We start from the raw sequence: 20,919 nt of genomic DNA on the forward strand, positions 1-20,919 counted from the left end.
CTGTCCTAGTAAAACTAATGGAAGGCCAGAATGCAATGCAAGGAAGACATATTATAGGTGTTTGCTTATAACTGTATTAAAGGATACAAAGATACCATCCAGATTCACTGCCTACCTTAAATATCTGAGCAGAATAAAATATTATTCTGTTTTTGAATTCTGGAATGTGTATCTTTCAAAAATCAACCACTAGTGACAGTGTACATGGTAGACGCCTTGTAAAGAATTCAATAACCTAACATTAATTAGTAATGTTATTTATTAATCTAACATAATTGATTATTCTCTCTTGCACATATAAGTGACAGTAGCTTTCATGCCATAATGCTATGATCTGTTATCCTTAATTCTTATTATTTGAAGAAGCAATTATACATTCTGGCCTAGGCTAATGAGTTACCATTGCAACATTAGATCTTTTAATATATGTAATGATGTGTGTGTGGCCATCTAAGAACAAAGGCCATTGAGACAGACAAAACTTACATCTAAAGCCCAGGTCCATAAAATACTGAAACACTTAGAGCCTCAGTTTTCTTACATATAAAATTTAGATAACAGTGCCTAATTCACACACACACACACACACACACACACACACACATATAATATATAGTGTTTGAAATAATAAAAGGTCATAAAAATCCATGATTCTGGAAGAGAAGACTTACGTACATGTGATATAATGAGAGATTCTTAGTAATGGAATTAATACTCTCCTCTCCACCAAAAAAAGCTATGGGGCACATCAGTGGCTCAGTCAACTAAATGTCTCACCTCGGCTCAGTTCATAATGTCAGAGCCCTGGGATCAAGCTCCATGTTGGGCTCCCCGCTCAGTGGGGGGTCTACTTGTCCCTCTGCCCCTCCCTATGCTCATGCTCTCTCCCTCTCAAATAAATAAAATCTTTTTTAAAAAGCTAGTTATAGGGGCACCTGGGAGGTTCAGTGGTTGAGCATCGGCCTTTGGCTCAGGTCATGATCCTTGGGTCCTGGGATGGAGTCCCACATCAGGCTCCCCATAGGAAGCCTGCTTCTCCCTATGCCTATGTCTCTGCCTCTCTCTGTGTCTCTCATGAATAAATAAATAAAATAGTTTAAAAAGCTAGTTATATTTTCTTAATACACTAGCTAATTTTCTCAAAAGTCCTTGCAGAAGAGATATTGAAAATTGCTTACAGAAGTAGAGCATTGTTATAACTGCCTGGGATTTTATTCCATGTATGAAATGATTAAGTCAACTAACCAGGGGCACCTGGCTGGCTCAGTCAGTAGAGTGTGTCATCTTGATCTCAGGGCTGTGAGTTTGAGCCACATGTTGGAATTAGATATTACTTACAAAATTTTTTGAAAGGTTTAAAAAAAATGAGCTAACCAGTACAAAGCACTCAAAAAATATCTGGTACATGTAAATATTTAAAATACTTTATCATTATGTGCATAGTTAAGAAAGTTTTATGGTAAAATATATGTAGTTTTTTTTTACACTGAACTGTGGTTCAGTCTTTCTCAAGAAGTCCTGTCATCATGGCAACATTATGAGTTTACAAACTATTCTAGTTATTTTTATGTACTTACCTACACTGACTAAATTATATCCTACTGAGTCTATCAAGACAAACATTTTCATAGTGGGTGAAAACAGGTAAGTCCCTCTGGCAGAACCAGTAGTTTCAAAAGATTTAAGTCTGCCTGAATATAGGAAATAGACCAATCTGGAAATGATACCTTGGGACTATTACAGAAAACTTATATTTATGTCTTTATAAGGGGGATAAGTAAGAAATCTTAATAATCACTATAGCTTAAAAACATGCATATTATATTTATGTATTGCCTGCTCTAATCCTTTTCCTTTGGACATGCCTTCAAGATAGCTTATAACTTTTGTGCTTATGACCAAACAGCTGCAAAATATCATCAATATCACTCTTTCCAAAGCATGTAAAAAAAATAAAGGTTTTTAAACAAATAGCTTTATTTATTTATTTATTTATTTATTTATTTATTTATTTATTTATTATTTTTTAATTGGGGTTCAATTTGCCAACATATAGCATAACACCCAGTTCTCATCCCATCAAGTGCCCCCCTCAGTGCCTGTCACCCAGTCACCCCAAACCCCCATCCACCTCCCTTTACACTACTCCTTGTTTGTTTCCCAGAGTTAGGTGTTTCTCATGTTCTGTACCCTCACTGATATTTTCCCTCATTTTCTCCCTTTTCCCCTTTATTCCCTTCCACTATTTTTTATATTCCCCAAATGAATGAGACCATATAATGTTTGGCCTCCTCTGATTGACTTATTTCACTCAGCATAATACCCTCCAGTTCCATCCATGTTGAAGCAAATGGTGGGTATTTGTCGTTTCTAATGGCTGAGGAATATTCCGCTAGATCACATCTTCTTTATCCATTCATCTTTTGATGGACACCGAGGCTCCTTCCACAGTTTGGCTATTGTGGACATTGCTGCTATAAACACTGGGGTGCAGGTGTTGGAATTACACGTTTCACTGCATCTATATCTTTGGGGCAAATCCCCAGCAGGGCAATTGCTGGGTCGTAGGGCAGGTCTATTTTTAACTCTTTGAGAACCTCCACACAGGTTTCCAGAGTGGCTGCACCAGTTCACATTCCCACCAACCGTATAAGAGGGTTCCTCTTTCTCCACATCCTCTCCAACATTTGTTATTTTCTGTCTTGTTAATTTTCCCCATTCTCACTGGTGTGAGGTGGTATCTCATCGTGGTTTTGATTTGTATTTCCCTGATGGCAAGTGATGCAGAGCATTTTCTCATGTGTGTGTTGGCCATGTCTAGGTCTTCCTCTGTGAGATTTCTCTTCATGTCTTTTGCCCATTTCATGATTGGATTGTTTGTTTCTTTGGTGTTGAGTTTAATACGTTCTTTATAGATCGTGGATACGAGCCCTTTATCTGATACGTCATTTCAAATATCTTCTCCCATTCTGTAGGTTGTCTTTTAGTTTTGTTGACTGTTTCTTTTACTGTGCAGAAGCTTTTTATCTTGACTTAGTCCCAATAATTCATTTTTGCTTTTGTTTCCCTTGCCTTCAAAGATGTATCTTGCAAGAAGTTGCTGTGGCCAAGTTCAAAAAGGGTGTTGCCTGTGTTCTCCTCTAGGGTTTTGATGGAATCCTATCTCACATTTAGATCTTTTATCCATTTTCAGTTTATCTTTGTGTGTGGTGTAAGAGAATGGTCTAGTTTCATTCTTCTGCACATGGCTGTCCAATTTTCCCAGCACCATTTATTGAAGAGACTGTCTTTTTTTTTTTTCCAGTGGATAGTCTTTCCTGCTTTGTCGAATATTAGTTGACCATAAAGTTGAGGGTCCACTTCTGGGTTCTCTATTCTGTTCCATTGATCTATGTGTCTGTTTTTGTGCCAGTACCACACTGTCCTAATGACCACAGCTTTGTAGTACAACCTGAAATCTGGCATTGTGATGCCCCCAGATATGGTTTTCTTTTTTTAAAATTCCCCTGGCTATTCGGGGTCTTTGCTGATTCCACACATATCTTAAAATAATTTGTTCTAACTCTCTGAAGAAAGTCCATGGTATTTTGATAGGGATTGCATTAAATGTGTAAATTGCCTTGGGTAACATTAACATTTTCACAATATTAATTCTGCCAATCCATGAGCATGGAATATTTTTCCATCTCTTTGTGTCTTCCTCAATTTCCTTCAGAAGTGTTCTGTAGTTTTTAGGGTATAGATCCTTTACCTCTTTGGTTAGGTTTATTCCTAGGTATCTTAAGCTTTTGGGTGCAATTGTAAATGGGATTGACTCCTTAATTTCTCTTTCTTCAGTCTCATTGTTAGTGTATAGAAATGCCACTGACTTCGGGGCATTGATTTTGTATCCTGCCACGCTACCGAATTGCTGTATGAGTTCTAGCAATCTTGGGTGGATTCTTTTGGGTTTTCTATGTACAGTATGATGTCATCTGCGGAGAGGGAGAGTTTGACTTCTTCTTTGTCAATTTGAATGCTTTTTATTTCTTTTTGTTGCCTGATTGCTGAGGCTAGGACTTCACATATCCTAATTCTTAAGAGGGTAGAACTATATCATAAATAAATGATTTTGATCTTAATCTGAAATATCAATAGCTAATTTTTCCTGTTACACATATGTTCCCTTAGGTCATAAAAGTACTTTTGTTTTTCCTTCTAAGCAAGCAAAATCAGATACATATTTTGATGTTAGATTTCTATAAAAATCTTTCCAATAAGCTTTATAATCATATAGCTTTGAGCAATGTGCCAAAGTATCGAGTATATAAATATGTAGTTTTACCAATGGCTCTTTTCCAAAGGATGTCTTTAATCATTTGCTCTGTTTTAAAATTATTTTGTTCTGCTTTTAATAAAGCTGAAATAAGATATGTCATTTGTCATTTCAACACTTCAGCAACAAAGCCTTAGGACATGCACGGGGCCCTTCTGAAAAGGGTTCCATGGAAGTGCCTAGGTCACATGGCCACCAAATTGGCTTTGTTTGTAAGGTAACATGAACTTCAGAAAATAATTTTTTTACCTTTGATAGTGAGGTCAGGGATTTCCATCCTGAGGTGATCTGCTATTGGATGTACGTTTTACATAGATGATTGGTGCTTACTAACACAACTGTGATGACATGACCAAAAAAGTTTGTTTTCTTGCAAAAACCAGAGATCAAACTGAGAAAAATGTATTTTATTGTTTTTGGTGAATTCAATAACTGAATAAATATGTTTATTTGTCTGAGATGTATGTCTCTCTCAAGTTTATTATATTTTGATTATTTGAAAATTAATTTATCCATTATTTGTTTGTTTCTAAACAAGTATTAGTTCTTAGCTGACATATTTGTGTATATATTAATGTATTTAATGTACATATACTCTCTTAGAAATCTCTAGGGTTTTTCTGTAACTAGATCTGCACTTTTAAATTAAATATGAATTATTATTTTTTAAAATGAATAATAAATCCCATGTTTATTTTAAAAGTACATGAAGCTTTGACTATATATATCTACATAATTATATATATTTTTACTCTTTTAAGAAATTCTGAAAAATATTTTCTGAGCTTTTAAGATTTTAGACACAGAGCTTCAAAACCTAGTACAGTACACATTATACACACATACGATTTTATACATATATGATGTATAAAACATAAAAATCTTCAAAATTGTCTCTCTAATTTTTCTTCTTTGTGATATCCAAGAAACCAAGGACATCCCTCAAACTTTTAAATCTATAATTTGCTCTTTTTCTCAGTATTATTTAAAATAAAACTGATGGATAAAATGAAATAAAAGTAACCTTAAAATAAAAGTTTTGAGATAATCTCAGAATAATGAGCGTGACTATTCTATAACATACACTAAGTCAACAAAGTGGAAAATTTTAGTAATAAAGTATGATGGAATTCCACTTTCTTAAAAAAATAGGGAGGCCTCACATTTTGTTATAATATCTGACATGGCCAAGTGTGAGAGAAATACCCAGAATTTATTCTGACAACTCTAATCAATTCTGTTTGTCTGATAATAATTACAATGATAAAACCATTCAATCTGCACTAATACATGTTGAGGTGTCCATCTTCATTTCGATATTAGAGATAAGAACACCCAGAACCAGAAAGTCAAAATTAACTTGCACAGGATTTATGAGTTGTTGTCAGGACAAAAAGCTATCTACCCATTTTCAAAGTCCTTGCATTGCTCAATATACCACATTGACTTATGGCCTATTTTATTTCTCTTTTTCAATGTCCCATGTACAAAATGGCTTTGTTCTTAAAATCTTGACTGCGTCAAAAGCTATAATAGGATGTAATAATACTGGAACTGGAAAAAGTATTTGGATTTTATTGATGCAATAGAAAAAAAAAGTTAGTTTTTATTTTAATATAAAACATTATTTTGTACCCATATTTGTTCCATCTTATAAGTAAGCAGCTTTAGTTCCTAAAGTTCAAATACTGAGAATGTAATAAGTCAATGATCTTGGATCACTATTTAGCTGTACTAGTTCATAAGGCTATGGGCTCAAAGTCATGAAAACAAAACAAAACAGATTGCCTGGGTAGGATCCTCTTCTACTTATATACTATTTTTTTTTTATTTGAATTCAAGGATAATATTTATTTTTAAAAACTGTATTTGTATTTTTAAAATATTTAAATTTTTCTTTTTAGTACCCTGGAGGTCACTGTGAGTTATGATAATAGAAAATGATTACTGAAATTGTGAAATTGCATTTCTGGATAGGGAGCCAGAGTTGCATCTTTATGTTGAGCTTTTCTGAAAAAGGGACTTCATTTTCTCGTTTGTGCAAAATAGGAATTAGGTCAAGTCATTTGATTCAGATTGAACAGGATTTCAACATGAATCCCATTACTTTCTAGCTACATAATCAAAAGAAAATTAACCGCTTTGAATTTAAGATCATCATTTGCAAAATGGGCAGAGTAATAACCCTATCTCATAGAATTTCTGTGAAGACTACATGAGAAAATGCTTATAAAATGATTTAATGTTGTGCTGAATATGTATTTAGAATTTTTAAAATATTAGCTATTATAAATGGTTCTTCATGGCCATCCACTAGTTTGAACTTTTCCAGTTAAAGAGAATTCTCCAAATTGTGAAAAATGATAATGTACTATGCACTTAGTTATTTGATGTGGAAATCTGTGTAGCTCCAGTGGTTTTCCAGAAATCCTAGTGTTATCAGCTTGCAGCTTTAGCACATTCCACATAGCAGGCTATCTTAAATTAGCATTGTATAATTTATTTTAGTACTATTTATATTTAATATGCATCTCATATTTCCATTTTTGCCTTCCCAGAAACCTTTTCTTCTTTAGGAGTATCCCAAATTTCCTTTTGTGCATTAACTTGTTTGTTGCATGGATGGAAGGGTCCATCAAACTTACAATCCACTCCCTCCTCTCCCACTGCCCTCAGTCATGTGAATTAACTAAGACATTTAGATGTTTTCTCTTTGGAATATAAAACACTTTTGAGTAAGAAAAAAAAAAAAAAAAGCCTAGAATTGAGCCAATCGCTTGCTTGCTTGCTTTCCTTCTTATTCTTTCTTTTTCTTTCTTCTTTCTTTCTTTCTTTCTTTCTTTCTTTCTTTCTTTCTTTCTTCTTCTTCTTTTTCTTTCTTTCTTTCTTTTTTTCTTTCTTTCTTTTTCTTTCTTTCTTTCTTCTTTCTTTTCTTTCTTTCTTCTTTCTTTCTTTCTTCTTTTTCTTTCTTTCTTCTTCTGTTTCTTTTACAGATTTTATTTATTTATTCATGAGAGACACAGACAGAGAGGCAGAGACTTAGGCAGAGGGGAGCCTGATGTGGGACTCAACCCAGGACCCCGAGATCATGCCATGAGCCAAATGCAGATGCTCAATCACTGAGCCACCAGTTGTCCCGAGTCACTCATTTTTTTTCCCAAAGATAGTAAAGGAGTAGACTTCCACTAGTCAACAAAACTTTGATCTTATTTTCACTAGTTTTTGATGTTTCTAATATATATATATGTATGTATAATATATATAGCATATATAATATATATAACATATGTATTAGAAATATATATGTATATATCTTTTATTCATTGATATAATCAATGTTTTGAAATAAAATTGTTTTTATGTTTTTCAGAGGTTTTTTTTTGTTTCTACCCACATCACATACATAGCTATGCAACAATTATTTAATATATGCACTTCAATTTATATTTCTCTTACAAATAATAATTGATAAAATATCCAAGCATATACATTTTTCTACATTTTAAATGGTTTACACAAAGTCTATAGCATATCACATATTGTTATATTTTATATGGCAATATAATCAAATTTTTATGATTGTAATAGTTATTTAGGATGAAGGCATTAAATAGAGATGGATAAAGTATGGTCAGAATTGAAATATTTTGTAGAAAACTCTAAGTCCTATAAGAATTTAGGTAACATTTATAGGCATTAAGAATCACTATGAAATCTTCAGAAAGGATATATATATATATTTTTAGAAAGGATATATTTTGATGAGAAAGTACTTTAATATTTTTTGTAAGATAGGTTGGAGTTATAAAATAATGAATAAGAAGTTATCACTGCAGTTAGCCCTGGAATTTTACATAAATAAGAAATAAGAAAGACACAAACTGGAAAGTTTTAGCTGCAAAAAAGAAAACAAAAACCATGCCATCAGTATCTAATAGATTTGATATATGAAAAGTGGCCACATTCTATTTATTGTATTTATGATCGCATTCCTGTTACTTGTAAATTACTATTTTACTTATCTTTTCAAATAACAGTCAATGCAATCTGACATATAAGGGCAAAACTCATAAGTGTTTGTAAATATGTTTTCTATAAATTTAACGTCTTTCTCCTGTCAGCCAAAATACCATAATTTATATCATAGTTAATTATATTCTGAAATCAATATTTAAATGTACTTTTGTGTGTGTATTTTTGTATATGTGTGTGTATATATGTTTTTGTGTGTATATGTAAAATCTTTTATGATTAAGTATAAAGATTTCTCTAAAGGTAAATTAAATTGTTCTGAAAATCAACAGGCTTTTAGACATTTATGCTTCTAAATATTTTAATTATTGTATTTCCTTTCTATTCAAATCCTGTTTCCAAAGGTAGTTCATATTGTTCATATGCACTGTGAAGACATTTTAATTCTGATTCATACCACCATTCACATTTGCTTTCTGTCAGAAAAATACGTGCCCTGTCATCATAAATTCTCCCTAGCAGAACTTTTCTTCACTGCACTCATCCTATTCAGAGCCATACTACTCATCACTTGACAGGATGCAAAATGTAATGGTCATAAAAGTAAAGTCTGCTAACTTTCTCTCCTGACAATTTGTCAAAAGACACATTAAAAAATAATTGGAGGGAAACTGCACAGATTTTTTAAATGTATTGAGTCATTTTTCTTCACTGCTTGACTGGTCAGCTTGCAAGATACCATTCTCTCCATTATTAACAAGCCAACACTACTCCTTTAACAAAAGAAATAACACTATATTGCACTCATCTCGCTCTTGGGTTCTGTTGCCATAGACCTCTGATTTATCTGGAAAGTCAACAAGTAAAGCAGTTCTTTATCACATGACTAGTTTATGTTTCCAATTTTACCTTTCATTAAAATTGTGTTTTTTTCTTCTCCAAGCCTACAGGGAATATCATAAATACCACCTAAAGTGGAAATAATAAACCCAGAATAATTTTTCCTTGTATACTGTTTCATTAGCAGTTTAATGTGTTAATAAAATTTTAGAGAATTGTACTGTGAAATATGTTCTGTGCTTATTCTATCACACACAAACCACTTAAACCATCGTAGATTTCAGTGACTCATTATTATATTGTCATGTGCTTCTTATGAGAACCTAAACAAAATATAACAAATGTCATAAATTATGAACTCCATTGAGGTAAAATTCATATTCTTTGTAATTTCAACAGAGAAAGAAAACAAAACTTCCTCTTTAGGGAACTGAAGATATAGGAATAAGAGATAAGTAGCAAAAATAACAGGAAATTTAAATTTAAGTTAATGTGCTGATTTAAAAAGTTGAATCTGAATTATATGCTCCCTTTGAGCAAAAAAAAAAAAGGAATAGAATGATTTCTATATTACAGTGATTAAATAAAATATAGGTTACTATAAACAAGATTTTAAAGAACTAGCAGTATTTTACTAATATTTTACAGAATTACTGTGAAATCGTACTATTAAGTTACCGCAATACTTTCAGTAAAGTCATATTCATTTTTCCCAAACTTACCATACCTTTTTTATACCATTTTTTAAAATAAGAAATAGGAACTCATTTTCTAATATTATGATATTAGATATCTGCCCAAGAATTGCTCCTGGAAATGTTTGATATATTTCTGAGTGAAACTAATGGAAATATTGTTAGGAACAGTTTATGAGGTTTCAACAAATAATCTTAAGATAAAATATTGTAGAGTTTAAAAAAAATCCTCGTGACATGTATCATTGTTGAATATGTACTATTTCCTGTAAAGTATTAATATTCAAAATAAAAGCAAAATAATGTCATTTTTGCTTTTTGTTTCATTGATCCTTCCTCTTCTTACTCACTAAGTAAACTAAATCTACACACTTTCCAAATGCATTCTGACAGGGGTGGAGAGGAGTTTAGAGACCTGAGTGGTAGGGGGACCTTGAGCTTGCTTCCTCCCCGAACACAGCTAGGTCAACATCAGATCATTTTGAACAACTAGGAAATCAATCTGAGGATTACGAAAACAGTTTGCACAATTGGAAGGAGATAATGTGACAGATGCAAGGTTTGTAGCCATGAACTGGGGAAGAGAAAAGCCCTGGTGCCACAAAGGAGAGGGAACACGTTTCATGGAGCAAAGTCTGGGAGAGAGGGAGAGAGTGGGAGAGACAGCATCATTTAGGGTCCACACAACACTCTGAGGGAACTTCCTGGGTTGCACTAAGAGAGATCACTCTCCTTCCTGGACTACATTTGGAAGAGCCTATTTTGCTTCTCCAAGGATAAAAAGCCCACTGGGAGCCACTGAACAGCCATTCAACAGCAGGGGACAGAGGCTCTAGCAGGGGGCAGATAACTTGGTCACAGCTTTTTGCTATGCACCACAATAGACTCCTGCCACTGTGTGCATGTCCTGCAATTGCTTTTCTGGGACAGAAAGGTGCCAGGCATAGCATCGCGAGGCTCTCCTTGTACCTCCTCTGGATGTAAATGGATAAATAACTTGTGGTACTTTCAGAGAATGGAATATTATTCAGCACTCAGGAGAAATAAGCTATCGTGCCACAAAAAGACATAGAGGAAACTTAAACTCATATTACCAAGTGAAAGAAGTCAACTTGAAAACACTTGAAAATACATATATGGTATTCTGAAAAAGACAAAACTATAGATAGTAAAAAAATCATTGGTTGCCAGGAGTTGGAGTGGGGTGGGCAAAAAGTAGACAGAACACAGAGAAATTTTAGGGCGGTGAAAATGCTCATGTTTGATACTATAATGGCAGATGCATATTATTTATACATTTGGCCAACCTCATAGAATGTATAGCACCAAGAATGAATCCTAAAGCAAACTGTGGATTTGGGGTGATTATGATGTGTCAATATAGATTCATTACTTGTAACAAATGTACCACTCTGGGGTGAATGCTGTTAATGGGAGAGGCTGTATATGAGTGGGGTTAGGACATCTATGGGACATCTCTATACCTTCTCAGTTTTGCTGTGAACTTAAAACTACTGTGAAAAAACAAAGTTCTTAAAAGAAGCTTTAAAAATAAATTGTTACAGTAAAAATAAAACACCATATTATAATTTATTTTGGGTCTTTTTGAAAAACATGTATCTATTACACATTAGACATTTTTTATAAAGTCTAATTCTTTTATTTTTTTAAGTCTAATTCTTTTTTATTTCTCATATGACTAATTGAATTCAAGTTAGGTTCTATGACTAATTCTCTATTTAAAATTGTGGATAGGTCAGGAGGTATAAAAATAAAATATAATAAATTATCAATTACCTGAGGATGAGTTGAATAGTTCTAAGACTATCTGAACAAGTATTCTTTCCATCAATTTTCAACAGAGACATTTTTATTCCATTTTCAGAATGACAACTTCTAGGGCATATAGAAAAGTTTACTGAGAACTCTTGCCTTTTGGTGTCTTAGATAGAACTCGTGTTCATGCTATGATATTTTATAAAATAATATCAGCTGTAATATAACATTTTTGGAGGGAAGTATATCTTTCATGTTATAAAATCAATGGATGTATGTTTCTAAAATTTTACGTATCTCTTCATAAAATTTTACACATATTTGAGGTTAGTATCTAATACTCTTCTCTAGTGGTAGTGTTATGAAAAATCACTGTGAATACTTTGTTATTTTGGCTTGAGATATACAACAGAAGTAAATCTTAGAAATGGGGCTTGAGAGAGTGGCAGAATGGAAGTTTGATTGAGAAAGTCAGTTTGGATATATAAATAGAAAGAAATGTCTTCTTTGAATCCACAGTACATTGCAGAGTTTCATTTTTGTTGATTTGAATTCTCTTTCTGTCACTCATTGGTCTCTTGCAACCATCAGTGTAGGGTAATAATTCTGCACAGAAATCTGCTGATAGTTCTCAAAGATAGGTATGGGTAAGTATTCATCATTTATTTCTGCATTTTATAATGTATTGGAAATACTATTTTAATAATATTTTATTTTAATTTATAATTTAATATAAGATTAATACCTTTAGGATTTGGATTTAATCAAGTTATTTTTTTTGCCTTGTGTTTCTTATTTCTCCTTCATATTGAATCTAAATAGTATTTGTTATATGCCAAATTGAATAAAAAGTGAGCATACAATATATAAATTTTACATAATATCACACAGATTCTAATTATTTTTATATCTTAAAATTGGCATTTTCATGTTATAAAGTAAAGGACCATAATTATAGAAAAGTCTATACTTGCTTTTGGCTTTCTTTTAAAATAACATGTTAAAGGATATATAGTTCAAATATACTCCTTCATTATGCTTTTTTTCCCAAGAGAATTTTATGAGCTTATTTCCTTTTTTTTTAAGTTTCTTGACAAATATGTTGAAGAACTTCATCTTGTGTGTAACCTTTCTTTTTACAATTTATTCACTACTTTCTGTCTTCATCTGACCTAGGTGCATAGTTTTTATCTGTCCCATAAGTAATAACATATTATATTAATGGCCAAACTAGTAACAGTTATTTGAGTTATGATATACATTAAAAGATGGATTTGTCTACAATAGCTTTCTCCTTTAGCATAAAATAGAAATCTGCAGAAAAACCACCCACTAGGAAAAAAAAATGATTCACTTGCCAATGACAATTTATAATCTAAGGACAAGGGTAGAAAGTGAGAATTAATTGAGCACCTATCTGATATACAACAGAAATTTCATATTAGCTTGCATTGCAAGTTACTTTGGGTAAAGTTTTCAATGTAAAAGCAATCCTATGAAAACAATTTACTCCTGTATCCTATAAATGGCTTTATATTCTATTACTGAAATGACAGAAAATTTGGGGAAATTCTAAAGAATCATTGCAATTCAAGATAATAATTTCTGCTTGTATCTGCTTCCTCACTTAGATCCAGACCAATTCCATGTATCACAGCTCTATAAAGCTTTTTTTTCTGCTTTCACTTTCATTTATTTACAGTGATTTCTTGAGCATTTGCTTAGGATGGTATCCTTTCAGAGTTCTTGCATTTCCAAAATATCTTCATATCATGCTAACATTTAAATACCATTTTCCTTAGATATAGGATCCTTGAATTTAACTCTTTTCTTTCAATAAGTGGAGCATTTTATTCTATGGTCTTCCATCTTTCAATGTTGCAGATAAATCCATATTCCTCTGATTTTCATACTTTTTAACAACTTTTTTTTTTTTTTTTTTACTTTTTAACAACTTAATTTTGTCTAAATACTTCAGATATTTTTATACTCATACTCAGAAAGTTCATGGAACTTTAGGCTAATGGTCTACCTTTATTTATTTATTTTTTAAATTTTGCTAAGTTCTTTATGCTCTTCTATGTTCATTTAAGCTATTCCTCAGCTCAGAAAAAAAAAGTACTCATTTACAAATTTTCATTTTCTCTTCTAAAAAAAGTTATGATTCTCAATGCCATCTGCACAATATTCTTAATTTGTAAAATATTCTATCACCAGAGAATCATATCTCAGCTTCCAATGTGATTTTTATATCACTCATTTTGAGAAACATTGGAGTATTTTGAAAGATAATGTTCCTTCTTGGTTCAATAGCTACCATGAAATTTGATATTTTATAGATGTGTAGATTTGATTTGTCTTTTTTGGAGTAAATCTAAATGAATTCTAGTCAAGATGGTGCCATGACCAGAAATGAAAGGCCCTGTGGTAGAAAATATTGTTTATAATTATTTATTATTCCTAGAACACAAATGCCCTTCCTGTGGATCAAATGTAGCTGCCTGTATGAAATCATTGTGTTTGGCCATGTGATTTTCTTTTCCCAAAGAAATGTGGATGTAACATATAAATGCCAAGTGATCTCGATTTCACTGGATGCATACCCAAGATGTTATCCAACATGCTCCACTCTCCCTTGTTTTTCCTATAAACAAGTAGATAGATTTAGAAATTGGACCAGATTCTGTTTCAGTTTTTCAGCAAGACTGCATTCTATGTGATGGTGTATGTTTCTTATTGTTGTTTCACTGAAAGTCACTTTTTTTGATGTTAGCAGTTAGTGATAACCATTGCCTAAATCCATTACTTCATTTCGTGTTGCAAATGGTACTTTTATTATCCCAAGATTTCTTCCTCATTTGTTACCTGGAATACTTTCAAAATGAGAAGTTTCATGTCATCAAATAGGTAACTTATTAGAAGATAGTTTACACATGAAAATCATGTTAAATACTTGAATATTTTTTAAACAGACTGAGTAGTTTATAAAATAAAAATTTTATTCTTTAGCATTCTCTACTGGAAATCAATAAGAATTTATTTTTCTTTTTTTTTCAGTTCTAATTTTGTTTTTATTTTTGATATTCTTAATAATGTTTTTGCTATTTTTAATTCTCTGTCAGATATATTTCTTATTGGTGTATAAATATCCAGTTTTGACCTGTGGAAACTTCTTCAAATTGGCCTACATTAGCTCTTACTTAACTTTAACAACTATCTATAACTCTGAACCTGTTTTCCCCCATAATAATAACAGTCTTTGATAACTTTCTGTTACTCTAGTATGACAATATGCCCTTCTTTCATTTTGCACTTTTCTGTCTCAGTCCTCAAATTAGTCTTTACATTAAAAAATGCTTTTAGTGTAAATTATATTTAGAGACCACAATATAAGCTGTTCATCCTACTGTTGTTCTGTTGTTTCTCCATATTTTTAATGAATAGAACTACAAAGTGTGTGTGTGTGTATGTATGTGTGTGTGTTACTATGTTAGCTGGTGAGTAGAAATAATATTTGAAATTCAAATAAGAATTTAGGATTTTTGCTTGTTTTTAACTTTTTTTATAATTGCATATATTTTACCTGAAGGTAAACATCTTGGCTCTTAACATGATGAATTATTTGTTTCAACTTGTTGATATATACATTTATGTATGTTACTAGTTTCAGAAGAAAACATTATTAATAACACTAATCACTTAAAATAGTTTCAATTTTTTTTCAGGCTCTCTTGGTACTTATGGTACATTTGTTTTCACTAGGAAAGTACAATGAAATCATTGGATTTAAAGTCAATTTTTTTTCTTAAATTTCATGAGTAAAATCATATGGTATCTCTCTTTCTCTGACTGACTTATTTTACATAGCATAATACATTCTAGCTTCAGCCATGTTGTTGCATTTAAGAAACAGCATGGATGAATGTAGGGGAAAGGGGAAAAAAAGAAATAGAGGGAGGCAAACCATAAGAGACTCTTAACAATAGAGAACAAACTGAGAGAGGGGAGGTGGGTAGGGGGATGAGCTAAAGGGGTGATGGGTTATTAAGGAAGGCACTTGTTGTAATGAGCACCAGGTATTACATATAAGTGATCAATCACTAAATTCTACCCCTGAAACTAATATTACACTGTATCTTAACTAAAATTTAAATTAAGACTTGAAATTATTAAAGAAAAAAAATAAAGTCAATTTTTAAATAATTCTTCATCATGTAGGATGGACTGTAGAATACAGCTTAAAAACATTTTGTTCCAGACGCCTGGTTGGCTCAATGGTTGAGCATCGGCCTTTGGCTCACATTGCATGATCCAGGGGTCCTGGGATGGAGTCCTGCATCAGGCTCCCCATGGGAGCTTGTGTGCCTCTGCTTCTCTCCCTGTGTTTCTCATGAATAAATGAAAAAAATCTTTCAATAAAAAGAAACATTTTGTTCATTTTTTATTTAGCTTTTGATTTTTAGGAATTACTTTTTAAATTGTCATATTGAGTAATTATTATATAAAACATTTGCCTGCTTGTGAAATTAAATCTACAAAATGTGGTGAATGTAGGAAAGTCTAGTTTCTATTCTTGTCCTCTTCATCTTGTTTCCTTCCATCCTGATAAGTAACTGTTATGTTAACTTTGTTGGTTTCTTTTTCCATTTTTCTTTTTTTTATTTTTCCATTTTTCAAAAGCACATATATTTATGTGCATCTTCTTTCTTTCTAAAATTTATATTTTTGAATATGAAAATTTATAAGCATACAGTTATGTCTACAGAGTAGTAATAACTGCATTAGCAACTAGACGGCTATATTTAAATAGATAGTGTCTTTAAACAAATATGCTAATGTTCACAAACTTACAGAAATTCAGACTCAGAGAGTTGGCATTTCATATCAGCTTATACAAATACAATGTCTTTATTTAGTTTATCTTTGCCAAAACTCTCTTTTGTTGATTTCAGTTTTAAAATTTAGTCATTGCAATGATTGATTTTTGCAATATTCAGTGTGTTCATTTGGCATTTCCTATAATTATAAATTCAATACTGCATAGTTATATAAAAGAAAGTGTTAAAAGCATAATATTAAACATGTTTTAGTTATATTTATATGACATTAAACATTTTGGAAAGCATATGGGATACGTAAAAAACAGAATGTCATATTTCTTGAGTGATACCCTGACTAGTGTTATTTAGCAATCCAATTGCTTGAGAACCACCAAACTCACTAATTCTAAGGATTTGATTGTTTATTTGTTTGAAGGTAAATAATCTTTAATTATTACTCAATTATAACAAATTATAATGTGATCATTTCTTAATTTTAGCAAAGCTTGGAAACCATTTAGATTTTTTCAGTTTTTTTTATTCTGAATAGAAATAGGTTTTTAAGATAATACAAATGCCAAAGTAGTCCCACAGTTGTTAGTTACCTTTTCTTTGTTCCTTTGGAGCTGTAAATGTTAATTTATAAAACAGACCATAAATGCATTTCCCTCTCTCTTTTTTGCTCATCCTCTACCTGTATCTCTATTCCATTCACTCAACCATCTAATCTCAATTAAATTCAATTAACTTCTTTCTTTACTAAAAAAAAAAAGATGCAACTGTATTTGAAAAAAAATGAAAAAAAAAACCCATGGAATAAAAATCAGATGAGGACTTTATTAATATTTCATGGATTTAACACTGATTGCCTTTGACCACAGCACTTGAGATCTTAGCACCCTACTCTTTTCTTTTATGAAATTCAGTGAAGACACTTAATAGCTTGATCATCATCTCTCTTATTTCATCATCCTGAATTTAAATATTTCAACATTTTCACAAGAGAATAATTTTGCTAACAAAATAATGCAATACACAAGTCTTGCATCTAAAAGTAGACATAGCATAAACAAATAATGCATTATTAGAAGTGTAGTGGTCCACAGAAAATCTTTTTTCCTACCTCGTTTTATATGCAGGTAGACTAGTTTTGTATCCTATGTAATTCAATAAAAAACAAACTTTAATGTTTTTGAATTATATATAAGAAAGCATGTAAAACGCAGTTCATGTTTTTAATTTTGTAGTTGATATGTTTTACAGTAAAAGGAGAAAGTCCCAAGCAAACATGTTATTAACCATTCCCATTTCTCCCATTGCCATTGCATTTCTTAATAAGTCATCCATCAAATATGTCAATAACTGAATGAAAAGAGGAAGTTGACTTTGACAATGTATATATGGTAGGAAAAGAAGAGAAATTCAAAACTGCAAATTTTTTATTCCTTGAAGAGATTTGAAACTTCTGGGCAAAGTAGATATGAAATGTCTGAGAAGTTTGTAATAAGTTGTACTGATACAGACGAAAAAATGTTAACATGTGTTTTAACTAAGTATTTATACAATCTTGTTCGCCTGGTTCAGTCCACATGTGAATGTGTTGCCCTGGCACAATACTTAAGATGGCTTCCTTTAACTTCCAAAAGTATCTTATTCTGAATAATGAATTATATGATAAACCTAATCATAATTCTTGAGTTTATAATGGTTTGCCAAAGAGTATAATCTGGAAGACATGCTAGAAAGGCAAAGCTGAGAGTGGTGGGCATAATCTAGATAAAAAGAATATATATGATAGTCTAAATAAAAGGGCCAAGTAAATCCTGTGAACTTATTACCCTCTGTTCCAGCATCTGTCTCTAGGGACACTGACCTAGTGAGATCTTTTGAAAAACTAGTTCTTACGAATGAATGTATAATAACATTATTTTATGAGACTTCCAGATTGGAACATTGTCAATAGCCAAATTAGAAGTCTAGGAGAAGAAAATGCATGTCCATACACTTCAGGGTTTCAAGGATGGGTTTCCATTCTGGTAGAAATTTAAGTATAGTTAGAAAAAATAGAAAAAAACAAACCCAGTGGAGGAAGATGATGCATCTTACGAGGGAGCATTGCCAAGCTCTCCTGATATGGTTTAGCTAAGTGTTTCTTAAATTCATTACTTGTTTTCTTTCTCAAAATGTAAACCTCTAATATGTCCAGTAGAAGTGTAACAAAACTGACTCTAGATTTTTTGCAATAAATAGATGGAGAATAGAATCCTAACAATACCAAGTTGGTCAAAATAAGCTCATTATGTATACTACACTTACTCTACTGAGTGAAAATTTTTCAGTGTGTATAATGTGGTGAGGCTCAGAAAGAAGTCCTATTATTGTTAATAGCAATGGTATTAGGTTTTGTTTGGTTTGGTTTACAAATGCTGTACTAGATTTACTTACATGCTTATTAATTTATTATTGAATCTTGAAACAGCAAAATAAGTTAAATGAATACATATTCATTGCAAATCCCAAGATCAAGATCAGTATCAAAATATTTGTTATTATGTTTCTTTCTCTTAACCTTTGCATGTTATATCATTATATCAAGTTGTAATAAACGTAGAAATATGTCACATAAAATATGACAAACACTTTTCTAGTTTTGTACCAAAACTCTAAATATAGTATGGCTTAAAATAAAGGGAATACGGAACCAGATTGTTTCAAGAACAGTAGGATGAGGTTTGAGGAGTTGATTTGGGTAAGAGAAGCCGAGAGAGGTACAGTCATTCATCTAGGAACACTGAAATGGAGAAGCCGGAATACACGAAGTTTGGGCCCAACTTCTGTCCTAAATAAGAAAAAGAATCAGTCAATTATTGAAACTGCAAATAGATAATTTTTGGCATAGTGTTAAAATAGTAAATTTTGCTCAGATTATTTCACATCATTCTCCCAGCCTTATTCTCCAGGTTATACAATGCAGTGACTCTCTTTCCCTGGTTATCATAAGCCCTCATGAGAGCTTCCAGGTTCTAATTCTAAAATGTATTGCCTTTTAAACTCTGTATGCACATGTATTGTATGTTGTGTGTGTGTGTATACATCTATAGTCTATATGTGCATGTATCTATTTACACACACACACACATATATATATATATATATACACATTTTATATTATATCATATTCTTTAAGGCCTAGGCTTTATTCAAGTAGCTTTTGATATCATGCAACAATTTACATATTATATTTTCTGCATAAACAATTTTGTCCACGATATATTTGTGTCAGAAATTCCATTTTAGGCTATTTAAGAAATTCTACCTGTAGATCATAGCAATTTCTTGGCCACAGGTAAATAGCATAGCCAGGCTATTGTCAGTAAAATGTGTTCTCAGGGTAAATAAAAATGCAAAATATGTGTGTAAAATTCTTTGTGAGACCTTTTAAAGACTTAAGGTGATGTGTCAAAAATATTTTCAAACAAACAAAAGGTTTTCTAAGAATCTTCTCAAGCTTTGTAAATCAGCTCTGCTAAACAAGAGAGCTTCAGGGTTGTATCGCAAAGAAGCTTCAAAGGAGATCAAGATAGAGAAGGGACTATCTCAAAAGATTAGTCCAAGTGACTATTATCTAATGGAGTCTAACTGATACATAAGAAACCCACCCCATTTTTATAAGAATTTTATCAGCTTGAACCTAAAAAAATACATTTTGTGAAATTAAAAGAGATTCCATGCTTCTTCTGGCAGTAAGCAAGTATATGTCCTTCATCAAATGGAATCCAGCATTCCATGTGATGACATTGTTAGTAAGGGGAGTGCAGAGCTTATAAGTATGCAGTATTCATATATCCAGATGACTATATATAGTATATATATATATATATATATATATATACTATATATAGTCAAGACTATATATATATTCATATATATCTCAAATGACTTGAAAACTTTTTCTTTAAGTGAAATGAATGCAATATTTGTGATTTAAAAGTTTGGAATTTGCGATGACTTTATAGTCATCTAAAGCTTTGGTGATTTTGTCTCTATAAATGTTGCAAACACAGGCTATTTCTTATAGAAAGGGAAGGGTGATATAGAAGTAGGAAAACAAAAGTCATTCCCCGAGAACACTAGTGATCTTTAGTTAAAACATGAGCAACATATAAGTGACTGAATTTAAGAATTTCTTTGGGCATTTGACCTCATGAAGAGGTACCTGGTGTGTGCCTCCTCTTTTCTACATTTCTGAGAATGTCTATTATAGACACTATTATAGTCATCAATGCCTATCCCATGGTTGTATATTGGGCATTTAGAGGGCAAAAATTCATGTATTTGGTTTATAGATCTGCAGATCAAAATATACCGTACTTGAAAATCTGAATCAGAGAAGCCTTATCTGCACCTTAGCCCGATTTAGATAATGAGATCCTGCACTGTCAGTCTGAGCTTGATACTATATTTTATGAGACAATTTGAGGTCTTGAGAATAGCAAGTGCA

General features: G+C 31.9%; 1 protein-coding gene across 1 annotated transcript in view; it reads left to right on the top strand.

The window, feature by feature from the left end:
* The window catches only part of LOC140626765 (uncharacterized), a 441,573-nt gene that overhangs the window by 306,132 nt on the left and 114,522 nt on the right, over window positions 1-20,919 (top strand). The window lies entirely within an intron of this gene.

This window comes from Canis lupus, chromosome 38, assembly GCF_048164855.1.
Source record: "Canis lupus baileyi chromosome 38, mCanLup2.hap1, whole genome shotgun sequence".
Taxonomy (NCBI): Eukaryota; Metazoa; Chordata; class Mammalia; order Carnivora; family Canidae; genus Canis; species Canis lupus.